General features: G+C 45.8%; 1 pseudogene; it reads left to right on the top strand.

Annotated features, from left to right (window-relative positions):
* The first annotated feature begins 9,194 nt into the window (after nt 1–9,194).
* LOC100448614 (probable ATP-dependent RNA helicase DDX56) lies at nt 9,195–11,156 on the top strand (annotated as a pseudogene).
* The last annotated feature ends 1,027 nt before the right edge of the window (nt 11,157–12,183 follow it).

The following is a 12,183-nucleotide window of genomic DNA, read 5'->3' as shown; positions in this document are numbered from 1 at the left end:
ACGTCTGTAATCCCAGCACTTTGAGAGGCTGAGGTGGGCAGATCACAAGGTCAGGAGTTCAAGACCATCGTGGCCAACATGGTGAAACCCCTTTCTCTACTAAAAATACAAAAATTGGCTGGGTGTGGTGGTGCATGCCTATAGTCCCAGCTACTCAGGGGTGAGGCATGAGAATCACTTGAACCCAGGTGGCAGAGGTTGTAGTGAACCAAGATCGCACCACTACACTCCAGCCTGGGTGACAGAGTGAGACTCCATCTCAAAAAAACAAAAAAAAGAAATAAGTAATTATCTTAAGTCTGGCCGGGCATGGTGGTGCATGCCTGTAATCCCAGCACTTTGAGAGACTGAGGCAGGTGGATCACCTGAGGTCAGGAGTTCGAGACCAGCCTTACCAACATAGTGAAACCCCATCTTTACTAAATACAAAAATTAGCCGGGCGTGGTAGGGCATGCATGTAATCCCAGCTACTTTGGAGGCTGAGGCATAAGAATCACTTGAACCTCGGAGGCAGAGGTTGCAGTGAGCCAAGATCATGCCATTGCACTCCAGCCTGGGCAACAAGAGTGAAACTGCTTCTCACAAAAAAAAAAAGAAAGAAATTATCTTAGGTCCTCTCATGTGTGCATCAAGAGTGGCAAGAAGACAAAATGGAGAAAATCAATTCAGTTGACTGAAAAGATAAAAATATTTTTTCCCAGAAAAACAAGACCCAGAAAGAGAAAAAAATAAATAAATAAAGGTCTTGTCAATGTACCTATAGCTTGAATATCTGCTTTTAATTAAGTTGACTTTGAACCAAATATCTTATTACAAGACTCTAGCCAAAACAAGCAGCAAATATTTCTTACCTTTGAACTTTACCAAAGGCAACCTCCCAAGTGCTCAGAGAAAGGAAAATTCAAGACAGGAAGTCAGAAGTTGTTCATGGAGGGAAAGAGAATCAATAAATGGCAAAAGTCACACAGATATCAAACCAGAAAGTGTTACAACAGTGGGTAGCTAGTTAGGTATGAGCAGGGCAGGAGAGGGCTCCCCACACACAGACACACACACACACATGCACTAGGAGTGTTGGGCAACAATCAGGTGATGGTCAGGCAGTTGTTAACTGTTTCCTTGAAGTAGTAATCATTCACAGCTAGTGCCAGGGAACAGCAGTCTCCTAACACCTGAAACTGATCAGCAGCTTCCCAATAAGATCTCAGGAGTTGGGAGAAGTAACATAAGATACTGGAAGTATGCCAACGTATAAAACCCCGAGTCAAGAGGTCAAGCTGCACACTTGGTCTATCGAGTCACCCACTTGTACTTCCAAGTGTACTTTCGTTACTGCTATAAAGCTTTTTATAAACTTTCCCTTGTGTGCTAAAACTTGCCTCAGTCTCTCCTTCTGGCTTATGCCCCTCAGTTGAATTTTTTCTTCTCAGGAGGCAAGAACTGAGGTTGCTGCAGACCCATATGGATAACTACCACTGGTAACAAAAGTACTCATTCCCTAAGCCACAAGTTGAACCCTGGCCACCACTGTGAAAAGACAGAGTCTTATCCACTAAGCCACAGCATTGAGCAGTTTCTGCTGCTCTTCCCAGAAGTAGCCTAGAGAGGTCAATTTTGAACTTCAAATGGCTTTAAATGTTCAAAATAATTTTCAGAGCTGTCACATGAACTCCAAAATTCCTGTTCCCTGGATGATGGAGACCAAGACAAAGTATTGCTCTATGGTTACAAGGTCAATCTCCCAATGACATTAAACAAGAAGAGAGAGAAACCTCATCCAGCTTTTTTTGTTTCAGGGATCTTCAGCAAAGTTTGTAACTAACCAGTTTGCCAGAATGGCATGAACAGTGAGCTTATGGGGTCCTAGGCCCACATTCTATTTTATTGTACCCCTTTTTATGACAGAACAATGCAGAAGGACAAATTCATAGCACAAAATACACCAGATTTGCTACAGCTTAAGACCAGCCTCACGAATACTTTTACTCATTAATTAAAACTTTGCAGCCAGGTGCAGTGGCTCATGCCTGTAATCCCAGCACTTTGGGAGGCCGAGATGGGCAGATCACCTGAGGTCAGGAGTTCAAGACCAGACTGACCAACATGGAGAAACCCCGTCTCTACTAAAAATTCAAAATTAGCCAGGCATGGTGGTGCACACCTGTAATCCCAGCTACTCAGGAAGGCTGAGGCAGGAAAATCACTTGAACCCGGGAGAATTGCTTGAAGCCAGGAGAATCACTTGAACCTGGGAGGCAGAGGTTGTGGTAAGCCAAGATCACGCCATTGCACTCCAGCCTGGGCAACAAGAGAGAAACTCCATATCAAAAAAAAAAAAAAAAATCTTTCATGCTGGGCAAGGTGGCTCACGCCTGTAACCCCAGCACTTTGGGAGGCTGAGGCGGGCAGATTACCTGAGATCAGGAGTTTGAGACTAGCCTGGCCAACATGATGAAACCCCATCTCTACTAAAACTGCAAAAATTAGCTGCTCATGGTGGCATGTGCCTGTAATCCCAGCTACTCAAGAAGCTGAGACAGGAGACTCCCTTGAGTCCGGGAGGTGGGTTCACTGCAAGCCACTGGAGTGTGCACCACTGCACTCCAGCCTGGGTGACAGAGCCAGACAAGAAAAGCAAAGGGGTGGAATACAAAAATCCATGCAAATTTCCAAAAGCCAAATTTTACACCCCCTGCAATATTGCCATTTACTACCTGTTTCTTTCTGACCCAGTCAGATGTAAGAGGCTTCTAACTAGATCCAAGCCAGTTAATCAGTTAATTACTGAATCCAATCTGGTCCTGGGCCCAGTCTGGTTTCTGTCATGACTTTCAAACCAAGTTTGGATCAGAAATTTGATCAGAGAAACTCAGACAGCTCAAAACACAAATCTATGGAGCTTTGAAATCTGAGAGAGAACTTACCTACAATCCCTGCTTGGTCACTCAGCACTCCTGGGGGTTGTGAGAAGCTCTACTTCAGATCCCACTTCTGACACCAACTGAAAAACTTCAGCCAAATTAAATTTAAAAGAGTTTAATTGAGCAGTGAACGATTGATGAATTGGGCAGCCTTCTGAGCCAGGGTAGACTCAGAGACTCCAACAGGGCCACATGGTGGAAGATTTATGGACAGAAAAAGGAAAGTGATGTATGGAAAATGAAAGTGAGATACAGAAACAGCTGCATTGGTTATAGCTTGGCATTTGCCTAATTTGAACATTTAGCCACATTTGACTGACCAAAACTTGGTGATTGGCACAAGAGTAGACTACAGTTTGTTTGTATTTCCATTTAGGCCATAGTTCATGATGTACAGAGAAACCTTTGGGCCAAACTTAAAATATGTAAGGAGGCGGCTGTAGGCTAAACTTGATTTAACAATGGAGAAAATTTAAGATTACAACACACAAAGAGAAAGAAGGGCCTGGGCACCTTAGTCCCAACACTCTGGTAGGCCAAGGCAGGAGGACTGCTCGAGCCCAGGAGTATGAGACCAGTCTGGGAAACATAGGGAGACCCTGTCTCTACAAAAAAATTTTTAAAAAATAAAATTTTAGGCCAGGTGTGGTGACACCAAGGCGGGCAGATAACCTGAGGTCAGAAGTTTGAGACTCGCCTGGCCAACATGGTGAAACCCCATCTCTACTAAAAACACAAAAATTAGCAGGGTGTGGTGGCGGGCACCTGTAATCTCAGCTACTTGGGAGGCCAAGGCAGGAGAATTGCTTGAACCCGGGAGGCAGAGGTTTGCAGTGAGCTGAGATCATTCCATTGCACTCCAGCCTGGGCCACAGAGGGAGACTCCATCTTAAAAATAAATAAATAAGGCTGGGCACAGTGGCTCACATCTGTAATCCCAGCACCTTGGGTGGCAGAGGCAGGCAGCTCACAAGGTCAGGAGTTTGAGATTAGCCAGCCAATATGGTGAAACCCTGTCTCTACTAAAAATACAAGACAGGCATGGTGGCTCATGCCTGTAATCCCAGCACTTTGGGAGGCCGAGGTGGGCAGATCACGAGGTCAGGAGATCGAGACCATCCTGGCCAGGTGTGGTGACGGAAATTAGCCAGGTGTGGTGGCAGGCACCTGTAGTCCCCACTACTCGGGAGGCTGAGGCAGGAGAATGGCATGAACCCATGAGGCAGAGCTTGCAGTAAGCTGAGATTGCACCACTGCATTCCAGCCTGGGCGACAGAGTGAGACTCCGTCTCAAAAAAAAAAAAAAAATACAAAAATTAGCTGGGCACAGTGGTGGGTGCCTGTAATCCCAGCTACTCAGGAGGCTGAAGCAGGAGAATCACTTGAACCTGGGAGACTGAGGTTGCAGTGAGCTGAGATCACGCCACTGCACTCCAGCTTGGTTGACAGAGTGAAGCTCCATCTCAAAATAAATAAATTAATTAATTAAAATAAATTAAATTTTAAGAAAAGAGAAAGAAAGTTTAATAATGATTTGAAGGGTTATATATCAGATATCACTTAAGGCCAGGCGCAGTGGCTCACACCTGTAATCCCAGCACTTTGGGAGGCCAAGACGGGTGGATTACCTGGGGTCAGGAACTCGAGACCAGCCTGACCAACATGGTGAACCCCATCTCTACTAAATACAAAAAATTAGCCAGGTGTGGTGGTGCATGCCTGTAATCCCAGCTACTCAGGAGGCTGAGGCAGGAGAAGCACTTGTACCCAGGAGGTGGAGGTTGCAGTGAACCAAGATTACAACACTGCACTTCAGCCTAGATGACAGGAGTGAAACTCTCTCTCAAAAAAAAAAAAAAAAAAGGCATTGGCCAGGCACGATGGCTCATGCCTGTAATCCCAACACTTTGGGAGACTGAGGCAGGTGGATCACAAGGTCAGGAGATCGAGACCATCCTGGCTAACATGGTGAAACCTGTCTCTACTAAAAATACAAAAACTTAGCCGGGTGCGGTGGCGGGTGCTTGTAGTCCCAGCTACTCCTCGGGAGGCTGAGGCAGGAGAATGGCATGAACCCGAGAGGCAGAGCTTGCAGTGAGCCAAGCCAAGATCATGCCACTGCACTCCAGCCTGGGTGACAGAGCGAGACTCTGTCTAAAAAAAAAAAAATGCTATCACTTAAAAATAGGAGCAAGTGAATGAGTAAGTCAGCCTCACCTTCAAAATAATCTAACCTGACCACCATTCACACCCCTACTGCTTTCATCCTCATCTAAGCCACTAGCCTCCCCTGGCTGGCTGCAAGTCTCCTTATTGGTCTCTCTGCTTCTGCTCTTGGCAGTCTTCAATATATCCTCAACACAGCCAAAGTCATCCTGTTAAATCAGGTTACCCTCCTACTCAGACCTCTCTGAAGGCTTCTAGTCTTGCTCAGAAGGCCCACAATATCCTACACAATCTGCTCCCATCTTATCTTTCTTCTGTCATGACCTGCTGCTTTCCTCCATACTTACTCAGCTTCTGCTAGCCAAATCTCCTTGCAGCTCCCTGAACACAGTGAAGATACTCCCATCTCAATACCTTGGCAGTTGCTATTCCCTCTCCCTGGTACTTCATGGCTTAATCCCTCACCTTCTTCAGATCTTTCCTCAATGTCACCTTCTCCCTGAAGCCTTCTCTAAAGATCTATTAAAGTTGTAAACCACCACCACCCCCAATATATCTATGTCCCTACTCAACTTTCTTTTTTCTCCATAGCACTTTTCAAACTTAACATTATAGTCTGGGTGTGGTGGCTCATGCCTGTAATCCCAGCACTTTGGGAGGCTGAAGCAGGAGGATCATTTGAGCCCAGGAGTTCAAGAACAGCCTGGGCAACATAAGGAGACCTGGTTTAAAAAAAAAAACACTTGACATTCTATTATTTATTTTTATAGTATATTGTATGTTTCCTGGTACTAGGGTACAATCTCCAGAAAGGCAGAAATGTTTACCTGACTTGTTGCTATATCCCCAGCATCTAGAATATGTTCTGGCACATAATAGGCTCACAATTAATGCTTGTAAAAGAAATAAACACACAAATTTGTGATTAGAAAACATTCATGAAGCCTGCTGTTAGTTCTAGAGCAGCCACTAAAAGGACAGAAAAAAAGCATACAATTTTAAAACTAGTAGAGAGAAAAAAACAATGACACAATTGTATTAGTTTCCTAGGGTTGTCATAACAAATTGTCACAACCTAGGTGGCTTTTTAAGAAATTACTCTATTTCAGAGGTCAGAAGTCCAAAATTAAGGCATCAGCAGGACTGTGCTCTGTCCAAAGACTCTGCAGGAGGATCTTCTCTTGCCTCATCCAGCTTCAGGTGGAAAGCAATCCTTGGTTTTTTTGTTTGTTTGCTTTTGGTTTTGATAGAAATGGGGTTTCACTATATTTTTTGCCCAGGCTGGTCTCAAACTCCTGGGCTCAAGCAATCCTCCCACCTCAGCCTTCCAAAGTACTGGGATTATAGGTATGAGGCACCATGTCTGGCCAATCCTTGGTATTTATTGATTTGTGGCCACATAACTCCCTTCTCTGCCTCCGTCTTCATACAGCTGCGTTCCCTCTGTGTGTGTTTCTGTATCTGTGTCTCTTCTCTTCTTATAAGGACATTAGTTATATTGGAATTAGGGCCCACCCTAATCCACTATAACTGCATTTTAAATAGTTGCATCTGCAAAAATCTCATTTCCAAATAAGGTCACATTCACAGGTACCTTGGATTAGGACTTTAACATACCCCTTTAGGGAACACAGTTCAACTCACAATAGCAATCATCAGTCTTGGTCTTGAATTATGTCTATATTCTTACAGAATGCTCAGCAATGCTATGGTCTGAACATTTATGTCCTCCCAAATTCATATGTAGGTTTGTTAATATCCTGTTTAGAATTGTTGCATATACAGTCATGAGGGTGGTTGGCTTATAATTATCTTTTCTTGTGATACTCTTGTGAGATTTTCATATCAAGGTTATGCTGGGTACAGTGTTAGAGGAGCAGCCCACAAGACCACCCTCACTTCTAACACCAATTGCAAGGTTGGGGTCCCCCAATATCCTCCTCATCTCTGACATTAATTGTCAGCTTGGGGGGTCCACAAGACCACCCTTGAGTTTAATAATTCACAAGAAAAACTCACAGTGCTCATGGAAAGTTATGGTTTATTGCAGCTAAGAATACAGATTAAAATCAGCCAAGGGAAGGGGTACATAGGGCAGAGTTCAGGAAAGTTCTAAACACAGAACTCCCAGTTGTCCTTTCCATGAGTTGTGGACAGTGTTAGTTTCCTGACATCCAGTGTGTGATAATACTCACAGAATACTGTCAACCAGGGAAGCTCACTCAGGCCAGTTTATTAGGCTCAGTCACATAAATCTGGTCAGCTGCCCTCAGTCTCCTAGCCCTTGCAAAGGTTGAGCTGATACCACTGTTCTAGTGTCGGGTTTTCATGAGGTTGCAGTCAGATGGTGGCTGGGGTTGGGATAATCTTTAAGACTCTTTCTCTCACATGTCTGATCCCTGGGTGGGCAGACTAAAACGCTACAGGAAGAAGCATATATGGCTTCTTGGGCATCTTTCTACTTCTATATGATCTTTTCACATGGTCTCTCCAGCATAGCAGCTCCAGGATAGTGGACTTCTCACTTAAATCAGGATCCGAAGGCACGAGTCCTAAGAAAGAGAAAGCCAGAAGAAGCTGTATCATTTTTTAGGATGCAGTCTCAGAGGTTACACTTCTGCCATATTCTTTTCATGAAAACGTAGTCACTAAGCCTGCCCAAATTTGGTGGGGTGGGGTGAATTACCAAAGAATTGGCAGACTCTATGCAGAATATGCCATATCAGTGAATTTTCTATGTCAGAATGATCTTTCCAAGGTAAAAACAATACTGGATCAGGGTTGGTCTCTGGATTTCGAAAGCAACACATATAACATGTGAGCCTGCTGCTTTCACCTAGGCCATGAGAGTGCCAATTTTAAGTGGGGCACAAAGCAAGAAAAGCCTCCAAGGCAAGTCTAGGCTTTGATGAAAATTTTCCTTCCACGTGGACCTTATGGTTGAGCATACCATATAAGATTGCTAGTTGGAAAAGGTATTGTATGGAGTCTCTGACAAGCCCCAATAGGAGAACCACACCACTCACCTCTAGGGTTTTAGAGTAAGGCTGTTTGGTCTTCTGCCAATTATTCTCCATATGAACAGCTCCTGCCTTGCTGCTGGGTGCTGGAGAGGCTAAATGCATGACTAAGGAGCATCAGGTGACTACGAAACCCAAACTCCCCATCAAGCGCTGGGTATGAACTGTGAGTAAAAACTTCCTAGCTGGGCGCGGTGGCTCATGCCTGTAATCCCAGCACTTTGGGAGGCCAAGGCGGGTGGATCACCTGAGGTCAGGAGTTTGAGACGAGCCATGGTCAACATGGTGAAACCCCTTCTCTACTAAAAATACAAAAAATTAGCCAGGCGTGGTGGCGGTGCATGCCTATAATCCCAGCTCCTTGGGAGGCTGAGGCAGGAGAATTACTTGAGCCTGGGAGGCAGAGGTTAGAGCAAAGTTCTGTCTCTAAAAAAAAAAACAAAAAACTTCCTTCATGACAGTCATTTTTGTGTCTGTATGCCTTACCATACCCGAAACAAATTCCAGGTACACTTAAAACACAATGTGACCAGCAGACTTCCTCTCCTCAAAGAAGATGATCAAAACAAGAGCTGCATATATATATATATATATATATATATATATATATATATATATGTTTTTTTTTTTTTTTTTTTTTGGTAGAGACTGGATTTCGCCATGTTGCTGGGGCTGGTCTTGAACTTCCTGGACTCGAGCAATCCACCTGCCTCAGCCTCCCAAAGTGCTAGGATTGGCCAGGCACAGTGGCTAACACCTGTAATCCCAGCACTTTGGGAGGCCAAGGCTGGGGGATAACTTCAGGTCAGGAGTTCAAGACCAGCCTGGCCAACATAGCAAAACCCCATATCTACTAAAAATACAAAAACTAGTCAGGCGTGGTGGCAGTCACCTATAATCCCAGCTACTCAGAAGGCTGAGGCAGGAGGATCGCCTGAACCCAGGAGGCAGAGGTTGCAGTGAGCCAAGATGGCATCACTGCACTCTAGCCTGGGCAACAGAGTGAGACTCCATATCAAAACAAAACAAAACAAAAAAAATGATTCTTCCTGCAGCGTGTGTGTGCTGTCGCTACAGAGCAGTGCCATGGCAGACTCAGAAGCACTGAGCTTGGAACATATGGGGCCTCGATGCCCGGCTCCTGCAGGCTGTCACCAACCTGGGCTGCTGGTGACCTACACTGATCCAGGAAAAGGCCATCCCATTGGTCCTAGAGGGGAAGGACCTCCTGGCTCAGGCTGGCACGGGCTCCAGGAAGACAGCTGCTTATGCTATTCTGATGCTGCAGCTGGTGCTCCACAGGACAGCGACAGGTCCAGTAGTAGAACATGCAGTGAGAGGCCTTGTTCTTGCTCCTACAAAAGAGCTGGCACAGCAGGCACAGTCCATGATTCAGTGGCTAGCTACCTACTGTGCTCAGGAGGTCCGAGTGGCCAATGCCTCAGCTGCTGAAGACTCAGCCTCTCAGAGAGCTGTGCTGATGGAGAAGCCAGATGTGGTAGTGGGGACCCCATCTCGCATATTAAGCCACTTGCAGCAAGACAGCTTGAAATTCCGTGACTCCCTGGAGCTTCTGGTGGTGGACAAGGCTGATCTTTTTTCCTTGGCTTTGAGGAAGAACTCAAGAGTCTCCTCTGTCACTTGCCCCGGATTTACCAGGCTTTTCTCATGTCAGCTACTGTTTTTTAGATCTTCTTCTTCTTCTTCTTTTTTAAGACGGAATCTCACTCTGTCGCCCAGGCTGGAGTGCAGTGGCATGATCGCAGCTCACTGCAACCTCCGCCTCCCAGGTTCAAGCAATTCTCCTGCCTCAGCCTCCCTAGTAGCTGGAATTACAGGCACACACCACCATGCCCAGCTAATTTTTACATATTTAGTAGAGATGGGGTTTCACCATGTTGGCCAGGATGGTCTCAATCTCCTGACCTCGTGATCCGCTGGCCTCTGCCTCCCAAAGTGCTGGGATTACAGGCATGAGCCACAGCACCCGACCATGTTGGATAGTTTTAACGAGGATGTACAAGCACTCAAAGAGCTGGTATTACATAACCTGGTTACCCTTAAGCTACAGGAGTCCCAGCTGCCTGGGCCAGACCAGTTACAACAGTTTCAGGTGGTCTGTGAGACTGAGGAAGAAAAATTCCTGCTGCTGTATGCCCTGCTCAAGCTGTCATTGATTTTGGGTAAGTCTCTGCTCTTTGTCAACACTCTAGAGTGGAGTTACTGGCTACACCTGTTTCTGGAGCAGTTCAGCATCCTCACCTGTGTGCTCAATGGAGACCTGCCCCTGCTCTTCAGGTGCCACATCATCTCACAGTTCAACCAAGGCTTCTAGGACTGTGTCATAGAAACTGATGCTGAAGTCCTGGGGGCCCCAGTCAATGGCAAGCATCAGGACAAGGGGCCAAAGGGGACAAGGACTCTAATATGGAGGCAGGTGTGGCCTGGGGCATAGACTTCCACTATGTGTCCGCTGTGTTCAACTTTGATCTTCCCCCCACCCCCGAGGCCTACATCCATTAAACCGGCAGGACAGCGAGCTACAACTCAGGCATAGTCTTAACCTTTGTGTTGCCCAGGGAACAGTCCCACTTGGGCAAGATTGAGGACCTTCTCAGTGAAGAGAACAAGGGCCCCATCCTGCTCCCCTACCAGTTCTGGATGGAGAAGATTGAGGGCTTCCACTATCGCTGCAGGGATGCCATGCACTCAGTGGCTAAACAGGCCATTGGAGAGGTGAGATTGAAGAAGAGCAAGGAGGAGCTTCTGCACTCTAAGAAGCTCAAGATGTACTTTGAAGACAACCCCAGGGACCTCCAGGTGCTGTGGCATGACCTGCCATTGCACCCCGCGGTGATGAAGCCCCACCTGGGCCATGTTCCTGACTACCTGGTTCCTACTGCTCTCCATGGCCTGGTGGGCCCTCACAAGAAGCGGAAGAAGCTGTCTTCCTCTCATAGGAAGACCAAGAGAGCAAAGTCCCAGAACCCACTGCACAGTTTCAAGCACAAAGGAAAGAAATTCAGACCTGCAGCAAAATTCTCCTGAGGTTGTTTGGGCCTCTCTGGAGCTGAGCACACTGTGGAGCAGGCTTCCACCCTGCAGGGACAGGCGAGGCTCTGGTGCTCACTGTACAGCCTGAACAGCGAGCTGGGCCCTTCAGCTCCTTGGAACTGCCAGGCTGGTATCCTGCCCCTTGACAACAGAATAAAAATTTTAGCTTCCCCTTGCCCCAAAAAAACAAAAGAAAAAAAAAATGCTGGGACTACAGGCGTGAGCCACTGCATCCAGCTTAAAAGTTTTTAAATATTTAGTTTTTTTTATATTATACTTTAAGTTCTAGCGTACATGTGCACATCATGCAGGTTTGTTACATATGTATACATGTGCCATGTTGGTGTGCTGCACCCATTAACTCGTCATTTACATTAGGTGTCTCTCCTAACGCTATCCCTCCCCCCTCCCCCCAGCGCATGACAGGCCCCGGTGTGTGATGTTCCCAGCCCTGTGTCCAAGTGATCTCATTGTTCAGTTCCCACCTATGAGTGAGAATATGTGGTGTTTGGTTTTCTGTCCTTGTGATAGTTTGCTCAGAATGATGGTTTCCAGCTGCATCCATGTCCCTACAAAGGACATGAACTCATCCTTTTTTATGGCTGCATAGTATTCCATGGTGTATACATGCCACATTTTCTTAATCCAGTCTATCATTGATGGACATTTGGGTTGGTTCCAATTCTTTGCTATTGTGAATAGTGCCCCAATAAACATATGTGTTCATGTGTCTTTATAGTAGAATAATTTATAATCCTTTGGGAATATATCAAGTAATGGGATCACTGGGTCAAATGGTATTCTAGTTCTAGATCCTTGAGGAATTGCCACACTGTCTTCCACAATGGTTGAACTAGTTTACAGTCCCACCAATAGTGTAAAAGCCTTCCTATTTCTCCACATCCTCCACAGCACCTGTTCTTTCTTGACTTTTTAATGATAGCCATTCTAACTGGTGTGAGGTGGTATCTCATTGTGGTTTTCATTTGCATTCCTCTGATGACCAGTGATGGTGAACATT

The sequence above is a fragment of the Pongo abelii genome, chromosome 1 (assembly GCF_028885655.2).
Source record: "Pongo abelii isolate AG06213 chromosome 1, NHGRI_mPonAbe1-v2.0_pri, whole genome shotgun sequence".
Classification (NCBI taxonomy): Eukaryota; Metazoa; Chordata; class Mammalia; order Primates; family Hominidae; genus Pongo; species Pongo abelii.
Note: the sequence above shows the minus strand (reverse complement) of the source record. Positions and strands in the feature narration are given on the sequence as shown.